General features: G+C 37.4%; 1 pseudogene; it reads left to right on the top strand.

Annotated features, from left to right (window-relative positions):
- The first annotated feature begins 5,510 nt into the window (after positions 1-5,510).
- The window catches only part of LOC140513971 (protein SDA1 homolog), a 45,641-nt pseudogene continuing 33,499 nt past the window's right edge, over positions 5,511-17,652 (top strand).

Here is a 17,652-nt window from a genome sequence, read left to right as displayed (position 1 = left end):
GCTGGGCTAGTCATAAGAGCATCTGCAAAATAGGAAAATCTTTGTTTTCTTATTCCCTACCTCCTCCTATTCTACCTTATCTATGCCTCTCCTATCAGGGAAGAAAGTGACTGATAAACTCATCCACCCTAAGAAGTTCAGGTGTTATCCCCTTTCGAGGGCATATAGCCCACCCCTGGTCATTAGATGACTCCTTCAAAATGGAATTTGAGATGAACTAACTAACTATCCTGGACTCAGCTGGTTTCATAAGAACAGCGTTCGGAATATTATCAGATGGCAAATATAAAGAATTTAGAGAAACTTAGGAAAACATATAAAATGACGGAGAATAAAATGAGCAGAACTAGACCAGCTGTTTACACAATGACCACAACTCTCCTCATTTTAATCCATCTTCCACTCAGCTGCCAAAGCGATCATTCTTTTTTTTTAATTTTAGACTCAAACAATATAGCACAATTACAGAATAGAGGAAAAAACATAAACTTGAATATTGAAACCTAAATATAAAATAAGAAAAAGGGGGGAAAGCATGTCATGTGCACAGCAGAACACAAGAAAGGATTCAGCATACATAGCAATAAATTTTCATTTCAAGAAAGCCTATATGATAAATACTACATGTTGGGTTGAGAGCTGTCCATCTCTTTTTACTTTGTTCTTTATGTCCCCTCCAACAATTGAGTATATACATACATATATATATATATATATATACATATATATATATACACATATAGACATATGTACACACATAAAAATGTATTTTCCCTAGAAAATTCTATACTTGATCTTTGCCTTTATGTTTGTGCATCTCTTATTTCCTATCCCTCCTGACTCCTCTATTGCCCTCCTATTGCTTAGCCTATCCCCCATCCAAGGATCCCTCCCATATTCTCCTATTCCCATAAATTAAAATGCCTTTCTATGTCACCCTTTTAACCTATTCCCTCACCCTTCCATCTAGAGATCCCTTTCTTATTCTCTCCCCCTCTCATCTCAAAGTAATTATTCTAAAGTGTACATCATGTGCAGGAGAACATTGTACACAGTATCAGCCACAGTATGCAAGGACTGTTTCTGATAGACTTGACCCTTCACAGCCGTTCAAGGACCTAAAACATTCCCAAATGACTCTTGATACAAAATGCCATCCACATCCAGGGAAAGAACTATGGAATCAGAATGCAGAATGAGTCAGACAATTTTCTTTTGTGTTATATTTTGTTTTGTTTTGGTTTTTCTCATGGTTTTTTGCACTCATTTTAATTCTTCTATATGCAACATGACTAATGTAAAAATATGTTTAATAAGAATGCATTTGTAGAACCCATATAAGATCGCATGCCATCTCAGGGAGGGAGAAGGAAGGGAGGGGGAGAAAATTTAAGACTTATGGAAGTTATTGTAGAAAACCTTAGACAAATAAATTAATTTTTAAAAAATGGTATACAACAGGCTATGTAAATTCCTGCTTCCCCTTCATCCTCAATAAACCTTAATTCCTGCCTACATCCAGGATCCAATATAAAGTCCTCAGCACAAGGCCTCCCTTTCTTATCTTAATACTTTTCTTACACTTTACTCTCCTTCATTCACTTGATGATTTAGTCATACACTAGTACTGATATTTCTGTCATGCAACTTGTCATCCCATGACTGGAATACTCTCCTTCCTCATATCTGTCACTTAGTTTCCCTTGCTTTTGCTGAGACCTAACTCAAATCCCACCTCTTGCAATAGCTCTTTCCTGGTCCCTCTAGCTTCTAGTTGCTTCTTCTCTGAAATCACCTTTCAACTACTCTGTGTATAAATCATATGTACCTAGCTATTTTTCTATTTATCTCCCCCATGAAAATATAAGCTTCTTGAAAACAGTCTCATTTTTTTAAAGAAAATGACAGTGAGGGGAAAAAGAAGAAGAAAAGTAGCACCATTAGAACCTTTAGGAAAGGAAGGCAAAGACAAGCAGAAATATATAGATTCTGATGAAGGTTGGTAATTCTATAGTGGAGCGTAGTTATACTATATCAAGGATGGTGTCTTTTTTAAAGAATGGTGACCTTAATTTATTTGTCTGCAAAATGGAGATCGTATACAATCTACCTTTCCAGAGCTGTTAGAAAAAATAAGATAATATCTGTAAAGAGTTGTGCAAACCTTGAAACATTATATAGATCCTAGCTACTGGGTACAGTTGACACAACAGAAGTACTCGCTACTATTGGAATTCCAGTCATCAGTCAGAGGGTGATGAAGGGTGACTGGCCCTTCAGTTGCCCCTCAAAGCACTCTTGTGGATGGCCTCCTCACTCTTCTGTAAAGACTAAAACTAAGACTGGGTTTCAGTCTCATGCATGTCCTTTAGTATACTGCAAAATCCCATTTTGGTTGAGAGTGTAGGGAAAGAGTCTAGGTGTCATAGTTGGATATGGACTTGGATCCAAGAACTCACTTCAAATCCTGCATCTAAAGCTTTCCAATTGTGTGACGCTGTGTAAGGAATTTAGTCTCTCAAGTCTAGGTTTCTTCCTCTGTGAACTGAGGATAAAAATAGCACCTACCTCAAAGTGTTTGGGATTGACTCAAATGAGATAATATATGTAAAACACTTTGCAAATCTTAAAGCATTTGATACTTGCCAGTTTGATGATGATGACGATGATGATAATGATGAATTATCTTCAGCACCTCAAACATTTTTAATAAAGAAAACTGTAGAAGACAAGGAGATGCTGAATTACATTTCTTTATCATTTCCCTGGAAGTTGTAATTTAGGGATTCAGGAAGTGGGAATGTAAGTGAAAGTATCAATCTTCATTTCTGAAAGCCTGGATCAAAACTGTATGTGAGTACGCAAATACAAATGTGTCCAGTGATCTCATCCTAAGCTCCAGGAGGGTCATAATACCAGCCATTAGAACAACCTGGGAATACAATTTTATTCCAAGCATCTGATAGAGAGCAGGCCCAAACTGGGATAGATTTATGCGTATTGGCAGAGGTGAATAGGAAATGTTAATATCTCCTCACAGTGCATTGAGCATAGACCTCTGCTATCATTTTGATGAGTAACAGACTTACACGAAGGAAACAGAAAAGCATAATAAATGAGAAGGTTCTGAGGGAGCCCAGATCATAAACTCTGTTGAGTTGAAGCAATATTTATTAAAGACCTGCTGGGTTCAGAAGACTATTCTTGGTGCTGTAGGAGGCGTGATGGTTAAACAGGACAGGGATCTTGACCTCATGAAGTTTATAGACAAGTTTGCAGATATGACAACCCATTTATTACTATCAGATGCCAAATCTTGATGAACTCTACCGCTTCAGTATCTTGAACATCATCCTGACTCACATATCACTACCCGAATTTTTTTTCATTTCTTTCCTAGTACATAGTAATTAATTCAGCATAAACTTATGAGAATACCAAATTGATAGACCTTATGAAATGTGAGAAAAGATGACCAAACACGGAAGAAAAGGAAAGGTTTCATAGAGGAGGTGGAATTTGAGGCAGATTTTAAAGTATATCTAAAAACTCAATATGTAGAAAATAGAAAAAAAGATCTTCCAGGCATAGGAAATAGTACAAGCAAAAGTGGTAAAAGGAAGGGATATTCTGGGACAGACACTAGTCTTGTTTCATTAGAAGCTAAAGAAAGCTATTATGAGTTAAGGCTCACAAGATAGATCTCAAATTGTTGTGAGCCTTGAATGTCAAATTAAGGAGTTTTAACTTTAAATTCTAAAAACAATACAGATTCTCTGAAGATTTTTGAGTCAAGAGGGGAATGTTCAAATCTGCATCATAAAGATTAGTCTGGCAGAAGTGTGAAGGATGGATCGGAATGGGAAGAGTGTGGAATTAGAAAACCTATATGGAAGTTGTTGTAATAGGTCAGTTGGGTGGAAATGAGGACCTACACTAGGGTGTTGACAGAAATGATAAAGAAGAGGGGACACCTATGAAAGATAGTTTGGATATATAATTACTATGACTTGATAAATAATTCAAAATGAAAGAAAAGAGAATTGAAAGGGGGTAAGAGAACCCCATGGTTTAAATAAACAGATTTGAGTGAATAGTAATGTCACCAAAAGAAATAGTAAAGTCAGAAGGAGTAGTTGGTATTTAGATAAAATATGGATGAGAAGAACCCTGAAAGATTAGAAGAAGTCAAAGTCAGAATAAGAGTGGGTAGAGAATTAGGAAAACAAGAAAAGATAACTCAGATGGAGCATGGGAGAGCCAAGACTGCCAAAATTTTTAAAGAAGTCAAAGAATATGAAACCTGAATAAAAAAAAAGAGCCAGTGGATTAAATGGTGAAGTGCTGGTAACTCCAAATTGCTAAACATTTTAAAGTAGCTTCTGAAAACAGGGCATTTTGTTATAAAAAGAAAATATAAAATAGAATATAAAATATATTAAAAGAATATAAAAAGAAGACAAGGTTCCTGTATTCAAGGAACTTAAAAGCTGACAGGGCTATAGAGTTTCAAGGACAAGATGCTATAGAAGAGAAAGTTACATTATAAGTGCATTAGTAAGGTACAAAAGAGTTCTTTGTGAGGTCTGAGTAGGGGACAATAATCGGTGAAGCTTCAAGTGAGATTTGAGTTGGGCTATAAAAGATGGGCAGGAATTCAACAGGTAGAAAGGAGGAATAATTTTTAGTAGACAGTAAACACAGAAGAATAAGAGTCTAGTGCATGAGAGACAGAGAGAGAGACAGACAGAGAGAGAGAGAGACAGAGAGAGAGAGAGAGAGAGAGAGAGAGAGAGAGAGAGAGAGAAGGGTGGGGAAGAGAGAGAGAGAGAGAGAGAGAGAGAGAGAGAGAGAGAGAGAGAGAGAGAGAGAGACAGAGAGACAGAGAGACAGAGAGACAGAGAGACAGAGAGAGAGACAGAGAGAGAGAGAGACAGAGAGACAGAGAGACAGAGAGACAGAGATAGAGAGACAGAGATAGAGACAGAGAGACAGAGAGAGACAGAGACAGAGAGAGATTGAGACAGACAGAAACACTATCTAGTTTAACTCAAGTTTAGAAGGAAGGGACCAAGAGTAATGCATAATAAGGCTGCTTAGGTAAGTTGATGCCAAGTTATAAGAAACTTTGAGTACCAGAGAGAGAAGTTTGAACTTTAGTCAGGAAGCAATACAGAAGCAGTAGATATTTCTGAACACAGAGTACTCCTAGGTAGAGGGAAAAAAATTATTCTGGCAAGAATGTAAAGAATGAAAAGAGAAAGTGAAGGTGGAAAAAGAACAAGAGGCTAATACCACGGTTTAGGGTTGATGGTCAAGAAAATCTATATTAGTGTGGTATCAGGGAGAATAGAGAAAAGGGAATGAAACTGTTGTAGAAGTGAAATATTCAGCACCTGTGAATCATTCCTTCTTCCCATTCCCAGAAGTCTAAGTAACTGACATCAAAACAGGGAGATAAACTTTCTTACACAAAATAATTTCCACTTATTTTGTTAGCTTACCACGACATGGTCTCTGGACCCCCTGAGGTCTGTCATCCTCAAGAACCCTATTTGATAGACTCCTTTAATTTCCTGTCAGCATGGAGCTACCTGGAGAGAAGCATAAACAAAGGCAGACGAATGTCCCCAAGCCCTCAGAGATTCCATCTGGTAAAAATCACCAAGCTGAACACTCGGCAGACGCAAGGTCACCCAGCCCCTGTTTGCCTCCTCAGTGGCTTTAACTTATCTGCTTTCTTCTTGCCTTCACTTACCTGATTGACTGTGATGGGGTTTTATGGTTCATATCCTCAGCTTAGTAAACAAGGGAGTCTGAGGGTTGAAAGCACAACATTGAAACTCATTTGGGAGTCTTTAGCGTTCTCATTTGGCAGGATGTCATGATGGCTGCAAGGAGGTTCACCTCATGGAACTCTTTTAATAACATTTTTTCTGCACACTTGTTAAATCAACAGCCATATATGGAATTCACAAGGGGTTAAAAAGAACTGGACCCATTTATTTGCTCAGGACTTGGTTTCCCTAGGAAAAGAGCTGTGAAAGTGGGTCATTCAATTGACCTGGACCCAGGTCAACTTGCAATGGGAGATAGTAACAGATAGACAAAGGATGGGGTGGTAATAGAACCCCAGGAGGAAAAACCAAGCACTCAGAATCAGTCAGAATCAGTGTATCAGGCACTGTACTAGGCAATGAGGATACAAGGGCAAAAAATGAAAGTTGCTGATCTTAAGGAGCTTACATTCTATCAAAGATCACAAGTACAGGAGAGAGGTGTGCTCAAAATGAATTTAAACTGGTGGTAGCTAAAGCTAACAGTAAAGACAAGAATGCCTCAACAGTATAGCTAATGCAGAACTAGTTTTTGAATTAATGATAATGCCTAGTATTTTGGTAGCACTTTAAAATTTACCTGTTACTTTACAAATATTATCTCATTTTATCCTTAAAATAACCCTGGGAAGTAATTGTTTCTATTGTCCCCATTCTACATTTGAGGAAACTGAGGCAGAAAGCAATTAAATAAATTGCCCACAGTCATACAGCCAGTAAACATGTAAGGTATTTGAACTCAGGTCGTCCAAAATCCAGATCCAGTGGTTTATACACTATACAATCTAGTTGCCTCTAATTTATTAATAGTTTCCCCTATGCTAATGAATTCCTACAGGAAACAGAAATTAACATCTAGAAGTTATATAATACTTTAAGATTCTGCAAAATACTTTACATATGAAGCTTTTTAATTTGATTCATACAACAATACTTTATAGTAAGTGCTATTGCAATTCCCTGTTTTCTGATGAGGAAATCAAGGCAAAAAACCTTGTGACTTTCCCAGGGTTGCACAATTAGTCAGTACCTGAAATTGGTGGAGAAATCTTTCTCTCAAATATCCTTAAGATAAAGTCAAGAAGAAAAGAACTGATTTTTTCCATAAATCTCTCCTTCTTCCAAACTTATCAATCTCTGTTGAGGACACTGTCATACTCTCCTTCACCCAGGATTATAATCTTGGAATCACTACATTCATCTCTGCTAGATATCTCCACCTGGATGTCCCAAGAAGAATCAAACTCAACATGGCCAAAACAGAGATCATTATTTCCTCCTTACCCCTCCAACTTCCCTATTTCTGTCAAAGATACCACCATTCTTCCAGTCACTTTCAACCAGACACTCAAAACTTTCCACAAACTAACTTAAACTGGCAAATTTCACATTGGTATCATGATTGCTTCTCCAGCCAAACTTAACTACTAGCTCTTTCCTCAACATTCCCTAGAATGCACTCCCTCTCATACCAACCTCTGAATTATTCTCATCTTTCGAGGTTCAATTCAGATGCCATCTCCTAGATGCCTTCCCTGATCCTCCCAATTATTAATGTCTCCGCATTTTGAAGGCATCATAAATGTCCTTATCTGTAACCATGTGGTCTCTCCACAACAGAATGTTAACTCCTTGATGTCAGAGACCATTAGGTTTGTCTTTTTATCACCAGCACCTAACCTACTGTCATTCACACAGTAGACACTTTTAATACATTTCTTTCTAATTAAATTGACATAATCAGTGCAGGAAAAGGACTATGTCTAAGGACTAGGATGTGTTTTATCTCTATATCTGCCTGTAGCAATAATACACTATTTAAATATATTCACCATGATAAAGAAAGAGAGAAAAAACCAACAGAGAACTGAAGATTCTGAAGACTTGTTCACATTCCTTGAAGAAAATAAAATAGATTTCTCTATCAGATTAGTAGGTATAAAACAAGCTCAGAACATAGCAAGAAGTGATAGGAATATATATTTTTCTTAATTGTCAGAAAAATCATAACTCCACTTGATGGATATTTATTAAACTCCTACCGTGCGTAGTACACTGTGCTAGTTGTCAAAGATACCAAAACATGGGGGATAGTAGCACAGTTCCAGTCATCAAGAAGCTTATGAGGACAGTGGTATTTTTTAATAGAACAACGAAGAATATTTCACAGTTCACATTTTGAAGAAAATATCAGCAAAGAAATAAAAAGATTTTGCAGTTTCAAAATTTCAAAATGCATTGTAATGTGATCTGGATATTGGTGATAACTTGGATACATTAGTTCATAAAATACAGGAGTAAAATGATGAGCAAAGATGTATGGGGGAGGTAGGAAAGAAGGCAAAGAAATGCTCTGTAATTATGTAGATAAAAATTTATGCTTTTTAAGGCATATTGAAGTAAAAGTGTTGTTCTTTTAATCATTACCTAAAATTATTAGCGTTTAATTTAGTGTTACCTAATATTCCTTCTGCTTCATGTTAATGGTTGGCCTTTATCTGAATGCTTTTTTAATGACAGTGGGGGCTTTATTCCTTTAAATGCAAGTATTCCCTGAGTATTGATTTCTGAGCTAGCAATGCCCATAGAAAAGAAATTGAAAGCTTGATTTGTTTCTTGGGACTTTGGGGTACATACCTAGTTACTCACTTACTACTTTTCTTAGCAGTTGTGAACATTAATGGGAAACAAAATAATGAAGCAACAGCTCGCAGGTTTACATTACATTTCACCTGATCAGAAAATAGATTGCTTACTAAACAGAACTTCATATGAGACTTCAGTAACTGATTTTATTCTCTCTCATCCCCTCATCCCCCACCATTTATTCTAAACTAGATCTTCAGAGGAGAAAAGTTTTCCAAGATGTGGTCATTTTATGAACTGGTAGTTTCACTTTGGCCCTGGGTTGTGCCACAAACTCTTCTAGAATAATAATTATTTAGCCTAATCAGCAGCCCTCCTAGACCTACCTTTCCTTCCGACACCTGAATGAGAAACCTAATGCTGCTACTTGCTACCTGTGTGATCTTGGAAAAACCATTTCACTTCTCTGGGCTTCATCTGTAAAATGAAGGATTTAGACTAGCTGGTTTCTAAAGTCCCTTCTAACCTTAAATCTGTTATTCAATGATCTGTTACTAATTTGACTTCTCAAGCCTACCTCCCAATACTTTGCCTCCTTCCTGCCTGTTATCCACATCCACAATCTTAGAAGAAAATCTCCTCACAACACAGAGCCCCTCGCAGACTGCCAATTTCTCTCATATTTCTAAGCTTATAAAACTTAATTTTAATCTCTCCCAGTTTGATTTGACCCCTCTCAGCCTCTCTATTAGGGGTGGCATGGTGGTTTCTGTGCTGGATTTGGAATAATGAAGACTTAGTTGGAAATCTCTATGATCTTTACAAGCCATATAATAACACTTAAATCTTTTAACCTTCCCAAAACTCACTTTTCTCATCTGCAAAATGAGGATTATAATACCTGTGAATACCTACCTCGGAGGGTACGAGGTCAAAGGAGAAAATGCATTTAAAGCATCTGAAAACATGAAAACGCAAAATACATTTCAAGTTTTATTACTCCTAAGTTTAGAAAGTTAGCAAGGAGCAAAACCAGGATCTAAACACATCCTCTAACTACACATTCGTCTTTTCTTTCTATAAACTAGACTCTTAATTCTCAAATCTCAGCTTCATAGCTCCTTTCCCTCCAAAACTCTAGTGATTTTATTCTCCATTCTCCTTAAACCTCCACAAGAAACCATACACTTTTGACGTTGTCAGCATTCAAAATTCTTCTATGATAAAATTCAAAAATTCCTCTTTCAGGCCATAGGTCCTCTTTTTCTGCCTTATCCTTTCCCACTCAACTAATAGAATATATTTTTTAGCTTCATCCTGACTCCTAAATTCATAGACTCTTCTCTATAAGCACAATGCCTGGCACTTAGGAAGGTGTTTAATCAATGCTTGTTTATTAAAGGACTGTCTCTTACCCCATCCCATTCCCTGTGTTCTAGGTTCACTTGGCTCAGTGTCTAGACTGGATCCTATGATCAACCATTTCACTATTTTCACATATCATCCCAGACTCCTTCACTGTCTTGGCTTTAGCTGTACCAGTCTTGTTCATCCATATCCCATATCACCACTCTTTGTTTATTTCCTCTTTTTTACTCTTGGGCTGCCAAATATAGCTGGTGAAAGTCACAAAACCAGGTCAATTGGTTTCTGTTACCTATGCATATTATCTCACCTCAGTTGGTATTTTAACAATGCTCAATATTTATTTTATTTCTTTTTAATAGTCTCTCTGTCCCATGCTCACAGCAGTCATTTTATACATTTTTTTCTATTCTCAAGTCTCTTACTCTACCCGGTCCCTCTTACCCTTTATAAATGGGTCCACATCCTACTGCTGTTCACTTGTTTCAGTTAAGTCCAATTCTTTGTGACCTCATTTGGGAGTTTCTTAGCAAAAATACTCGAGCAGTATACCATTTCCTTCTCCAGCTCATTTTACAGATGAGGAAACTGAAGCAAACAGGGCTAAATGACTTGCCCAGAGTCTGAGGTCAGATTCAAACTCAGGTCTTCCTGACTCCAGGCCCAGTGCTCTACCCACTATGCTATCTAGTTACCCCTACAACAACTGAACCATACAGAGCAGTCAGCAAGATCTCCCCTGGCTGTTATCATTTCCACCTCGAAATGTCTCTATGTTTTCAGCTATCCTCAATTTTTTCTATCAGAATGGCTATCAGAGAGATGGTCAGCACCAAGGTGAAGGGTACTGATGAGGTAAATAGTGGTAGATAGTTTCAGCATTGAGACAAAAGCAACAGCAGAGCCCCTGTAAGTGCTCTATGCTACCATTATGTCAGTGTATAAGGGCAAAATTAACCAAAGATGTTTAAACAGGATGAACTATAACCAAATATAGGTAAACAGAATTTAACTGACTTACCCCCATGTCTTCAAATGATTTGGATTGTTAACTCACAGGGCAAAAGTAATACCCAGATCAACCTCCGGGGCATGGAAAGCATACAATGCTTGGGCTTTAGTAGGAGAAATTTCCTGTGTGTGGGTGTGTATGTGTATGTGTGTGTGTGTATCTAATATCTCGTGGCAGTTCTTCTTGTTTAGTGCAATAAAATCTAAGTCTTTATGAGAAGGCTTTTCAGAGACCACTTTAGATACATTTCTGATATCTGCTTGAACTGAAGCTTCATTTATTACCCTGTGGTGTATTTTCAGAACCCATACATAATACCCATATGTCACTCAAGAAGAAACGTGACCTCTTATTTCTAAAAATTACCTCTTCACTTTGAATCCTCAGTAGCATCCCTACTTCCTCTAACATTTTTTTTCTTTTTTTTAGCATTTTCTATCTCCCCCACTGGTCCATTGGAGAAGCAAATTTAGGTCTCTCATATCCTAAAACAGAACAAATCCTTCAAATTCTGTATATATTTGAGTTTCCATTAAATCTTTCTCTTTCTCTTTATTATTTAATATTTCAAGAGAGAAATATGTATTTGTTGCATCTACTTTATTACACATTTACTCCTCCACCTCTTTCAATTTTGTTTCTATTCTCAACATTCTAGTAGAGTTATTCTCTCAGATATCATGAATAAAATTAGCAATTTCAGACTAGATGGTGTCTTCAAGCTTGAGTCTAATCCCCATAGTGCAGAGTATGAAGAAATTGGATTCTACAGAACTTAAGCAACATACCTAAAGACACAATTTTTTTGTGGTAGATGATTCAAAATTCTAATTAATTTTCTTTTACCTAAGCTACTGCAATAGTCTTCTAACTATACTTCTCCCTAACTTGATTCCTTCTCTAATTGAAACTATACTACATGTTTCTGTCAGATCAATCTTGCTGTAGCATAAGTTTGATCCTATCACTGCTCCCATGTACACATATAGATACTCTTAAAAACTTTGACTCTCCATTAGGGATGAATGAGGTCTGAATTCCTTTGTCCAATATTCATGACTTCTTTATTTGGACCAAATCTGCCTTTGCAAATTTGTCTCCCATTATTGTCTTTCACATTCCAAAATAACATGGATTATATGCCATTCTCTGAAGATGTCCAAGCATTCTTACCTCATTTTCTTTTTTAGTTCACAATGCTCTCTATCCAAAATACTTTTCCATCCTAGATCATTTTGTCCAACTCCTAATCATCCTTTAAAACCCAATTCAAATGCCATGTCTTGCATAAAATCTTCCACTTCACTTACATTCTGTCCTCCATATTCTCTTTCTGTCTCTGCCTTTGCCTTTTCATCTGTCTCGGTCTCTCTATCTCTTTGTGCATCACTATGTCTATTTGTCTGTCTGTTTCTCTCTCACACAAACAGATGCACAAGCACACTCACACACACACAATTGAACTGTCCATCCTTTGAAATCGTATTCTGCTGTATGACACTTTCACATTCACTACTTTTTCTTTGAATTAGGTACATGCCTTATCTCTCCAAGTATATTATAAGTTCCATGAGGGTAGGAATCATGTTTGATTTTTCTTTGTAATTTCTGTGCTGCCTAGACCATAGTAAGTACCCAATATGTGCTGAATAAGAGGATGACCAGCCTCAGTGGAATCAATGCCCAGAAGTACTGGTGTAAGTCAAACACTTTCCAGTTTTCTTATACATGCAATTTCTACGTATCAGATTTTGTAGCAACTTCAGTGAACATAATGTCCAGTGAGGACAAACTTTTCCCCTTTCCATTATGACTTGGAATATTAGCTGCATTTTTTTTTTACAGAAAACTAAGGTGTTTGAAAAGAAAAAAAGATAAAAACAATTGAAAATAGTAAAGGCCTTCATTCCCCTATTTTACACGTATTCCTTAGTGCCAGACTGTGACTGAGGCAGCCAACCACCTCAAATACAACACATTATAGTAAATGGGGAGAAATACTTTTAATTCTATTTTTCATAAATGTATCTGAAGCTCCTCAAATTATACTCTCCTTGCCATGTAGACACTTTAAGCTAAACGTGTTACAGTGAAGGTTCTAAGGCACTGAAGGACAGTAAAATAATTTTCAAATGCAGGGGGTTCAGGTCTAATGTACACAAATATCTCTTCCAAATTCTATTTAAGATTTTCAGAAGCAATTGCTATTAAGGCAGATCCAGTGTAGGGTAAAATACAACCATGAGAAGGTCAGACCTTTTGGGATTGGATTTCAACACTACAAAAATGCTTTTAGGATTTAAAAGTGTACCAGGTATACACGCAGGAATTAGATAATGACCTCCCAGTTCAAATTGCCTCTTCTTGAAGAGCTGCTTTGCTTGTATTTAGTCCTTTCTAAATATTTTCAATTCTAGTAACATTTTAAATGATTATCTGGGTCAGCTCAGTTGATTAGAACCTGGTACTAATGAGGACAAGTTTGCAAATTCAATTCCTGTATAGACCTCCAGGGGTAATGAGGGCCTGAACTGGGTTTCACTGGAAGAGTCCCACAAAGCTCTGGCTCTCTGCCTTCACTCAAAGTCATCATTCAGAGATTAATTGTAAGTATAACTTAAAATACTCCTCTCTTCCCTCCTCCCCTTACACACACAGACACACACACAGACACACACACACCACACACACATGGCAGTCCTGCAGACAAAGAATAGGTCAGGAGATGTCAACAGGAGGAGGAGGAATTTAGAGGAATCCAAGTTGAGATGAAAGCAGAAAGGTTTTATTAGAAAGAAAATTAGACACTAGTGCTGAGGCAACAAGGTAATGGAACCCACAACCAGGTAATGGAACCCAGGACAGTCAGGGGCAATTTATAATTGAAAACCATAAAAGGAAGATTTGAGGAGGGGTTAAGAAAGAGAATGGACAGTCTTTCCCTGCAACAGTTGGGACACAAAAGCAGGATGTTTTGCAGGAACAATTGACCACAAGGCTGGTTTAAGCCAGTTTGAGGTGCACTACTCAGCAAGAAAACCAGGAAACACCAGCAACGGTATCTAGGAGTAAGCAAGCCTTTGGTCTACCATAGGCTCCTGACGGTCTCTTTTCAGCAAAGAGGTTGACCTGTGCTCAGTGCACCTGCCTCCTAAGGTAACTCAGAAAAGCAGACATGTTAATCTCAGAGGTATTCTCACAAGAATTATCTCAGTCTAAGCAATATACTATGATGTATTTTATTCATTTAAAAATGCTGGTTGGATAGCTAAACTTAAAACTAAATGAAATTTTGTAGTTAAAAAAGAAAAAGCACTAGCTATGAAGTTTTGAGATCTCTGATTTTTATTTTTTATTTTTGGTAAGTAAAGGTACTTGCCCAAGGTCACACAACTAATAAGTGTCTAGCGTCTGAGGCTGGATTTGAGCTCAAGTCGTCCTGACTCCAGAATCAGTGCTCTATCTACTGCACCAGCTAGCTGCTCCTGAAATGCCTAATTCTTCCCAGTTCTCCAGTAACAGCTATGCAAATCAGACTCCAGGAAAAGTGGACATGCCTATATTTCTAAGAAAACATGACATGTGAAATCTTACAAGTCAGTGAAGGTGGTTATTATTCACATTACATAAAGATTTTTCTATTTACCAAAAAAATTCATAATAAGATTCCTTGAAAATATTTAAAATATTTCCTTTGCAAAAAAAAAAAATGATTCAAGACACCATTTGTTGCTCAATTATTTTGTTTTGGTTTTTTTGTCATGTCTTAATTTTTGTGATCCCATTTGGGGTTTTCTTGGCAAAGCTACTTGCAGTGGTTTGCCATTTCCGTCTCCAGCTCATTTTACAGGGGAGAAAACTGAGACAAAGAAGATTAAGCGACGTGCTCAGGGTCACACAGTTAGTAAGTGTCTGAAGCTGAATTTGATTTCCCGTCCTCCTGACTCCAGGACTGGCTCTCTATCCACTGCTACACCTGCTGTACAGGTATAAATGCTAGCAATCATAAAAGATAACTGATCTACGTCATTAGCAATTTTGCTTCTCAGTTCTATCTTGCACCCATCTGGATAGCGCAACAACCAATATAGATGCAAAAAATACACCCATGTAATAGTCCTCAGTGAATGAATTATGTCTCAGAATCAAGAAACTTAGAACATCGTGTCCCTTCGGGGTTTCTTCTAAATGTCCCTTTATCGTGTTTGGCTTAAGTTGTCCCATGCCCACTTCTGCAAGCTAGTTGAGAACCAGGAGAATCTCCAAGGGTTTTCCTGCCTGGATTATATTTCTGTGTACTTGCTGCTGTCGATCCTGAGAATGAACTAGTAAAATCCATCCCAGATTTTTACCTCAGTCACTGATCATTGAGGATCAGAAGGTCACTTCTTTTTAAAAAGCCTCCAGTGCTGGAGAGAAAAATGTACATATGTGGAAAGCCAATTCATTATGAGTAACTGTATATTTAAATTCATGGCTATATTTTGTGTTTTCCAAGGGATAGTGAGTAAATATTCTCATCTTGTTAATATTATTTTTAAAATGACTTATTTTCTTGCCTCATAAACTATTGTTCGTTAAATCTCTGTGGCCATCATATACACATATACAAATTAATGTACTCTACTATAAAACTTTAGATTCAGATTCCACCAGCAAAAAGCATTAACAGCCATCACTATGATTATGATAACTGATATGTATACAGTGCTTTAAGTTTCGCAGAGCACTTTACATATACTGTCTTCATCCTTTGTTCTCATCATGCACTTAATGTCCTTCACGCTTTGGGGACCATACCATTTCCTGCATGTAGAAATGGTTTTTCCCCACCCTTCATCTCCATCTGTGGAAGATCCTCCTCATCTTCAAGGTCTAGCCCAGATACCATCTTCTCCATAAGTCCATTATTTAGGAAACATGTACTAAGGGCTTACTATATACCAGGCAGGGGCAGCTAGGTGGTGCAGTGAATACAGTGCCAGACCTGGAAGCAGGAAGATTCATCTTCCTGAGTTCAAACCTGGCCTCAGACACTTAATAGTTGTGTTACGGCCTTCAGTTTCCTCATCTATAAAATGATCTCGAGAAGGAAATGGCAGTCCGTGCTAGTACCTTTACTAACAAAATGCCAAGTGGGATCACATAGAGTTGGAGAAAACTGAAATGGCTGAACAACAAAAATAAACCAGACAATATGTCTTAATGGCTTTCCACTTTTTCTTTTGCAAACTACTTAAAATATTTTGCCTTCATCTTTCTTTTGCGCTTATTCTATAATCCAGTTTACGGTATCATTTTGTACACACATCTTCTCCTCCCTATTAAACTATGAATTTCATTGCACTTTGTGGCATATATATCCCTGTAACCATGGCATCTAGAGTATAAAGAATGCAATAAAAAATATGTCTTGAACTGAATTCCTTTTTTTAGGAGATTATCTATCCCATCAAGACGAAATGACATGAGCCAGTCACTTTCCCACTGCAGTATCCATCCCCAGAGCCTAGGATGTAGGAAAAGATTGTCCCTCTGGACATCATTCAGATTCCTTGTTTTCCCAGCCTCCATTATAGAGAACAAGATTATGGAGTTCACTGTGAAAATCTGGCAGTGGGTTACATCTAGGGGAGGCTCCTATAATTCTATCCTGATGTGCTTCTCATTTCAATCATGTTTTATTAAATGGTTCTTGAAATTGGTTCTACCCAATCCATTCATTTTTATTTACCAAGCACCTATAATATTCAAGGCATTGTAATGGGTGCAACAATACAGAGATAAAGTAAAAAAAAGTTTATTCTCTCAAAGAATTTACATTCTATTAAAGCTATGCAAAATGTAAACTGACATATATATATATATATATATATATATAGACACACACACACATCCTGATTATTTGAGGAGAAAGATAGCATAGTCAACTAAAAACAACATAAAAAGCTGCATATTGGAAGGGGAACCCAAGGTGAGCTTTGTTGAAGCCAAGGAGTCTAAGAACAGAAGGCTAGATGGGAGGGTATTCTAGGCATGGGGAAGAGTCTATGAAAAAAGTGGCAGATAGAAGGTTTAGTTCAGAGAAAATTGAGTCAGTTTGACAGGAATAGAGTATATGTGAAAAAAGGAGTTAAAAAGTAAACCTACTTACACACACACATACACACACACAAATCCTACAAAGACAGGTAGGAGTCAAGTTATGAAACAGCATGTAAGAGATTATTGATAATCTTTGAAGAACTTTGCCGCAGTGAAGTAGTATGCCAAGTCAGATTGCAAAGGTTACACAACTCAGTGATGGGACAGAAATGAGGCAATGAGTGTAGGCTGACTTTTCTAACTTTTTGACTCTAAAAGGGTGAAGACACATGGAACAGTAGTCAAGGAAGGGCCTGAGATAGTCAAGAAAAATGCCTTTTCTAAGGACTGGAAAAATGTTGCCGGCACAAAATTAGCTAGTGGGTGTGGAGACTGAGAATTCCAAGATGCTTGATAAAAGAAGAAGGCTCACAAAGGAAACTGAAGCAGCTAGGTGGCACAGTGGACAGAATGCTGGGCTTAGAGTCAGGAAAACTCTTCTTCCTCAGTTCAAATCTGGTCTCAGACTCTTAGCTCACTGTGTGACCCTAGGCAAGTCTCTTAACCCTGTTTGCCCCAGTTTCTTCACCTGTATCATAAGTTGGAGAAGGAAATGGCAAACCACTCCAGTATTGCCAAGAAAACACCAAATGAGGTCACAAAGAGTCAGACACAACTGAAATGACTGAACAACAACCACAACAATGAATGGATCACAGTCACAAATGGAAGGGTGAGCCTTAGTGAGAAGAAAGAATACATCTTTAT

This window comes from Notamacropus eugenii, chromosome 7 (genome assembly GCF_028372415.1).
Source record: "Notamacropus eugenii isolate mMacEug1 chromosome 7, mMacEug1.pri_v2, whole genome shotgun sequence".
NCBI lineage: Eukaryota > Metazoa > Chordata > Mammalia > Diprotodontia > Macropodidae > Notamacropus > Notamacropus eugenii.
The sequence above is the reverse complement of the archived record's forward strand: the minus strand, read 5'-3'. Positions and strand labels throughout refer to the sequence as shown.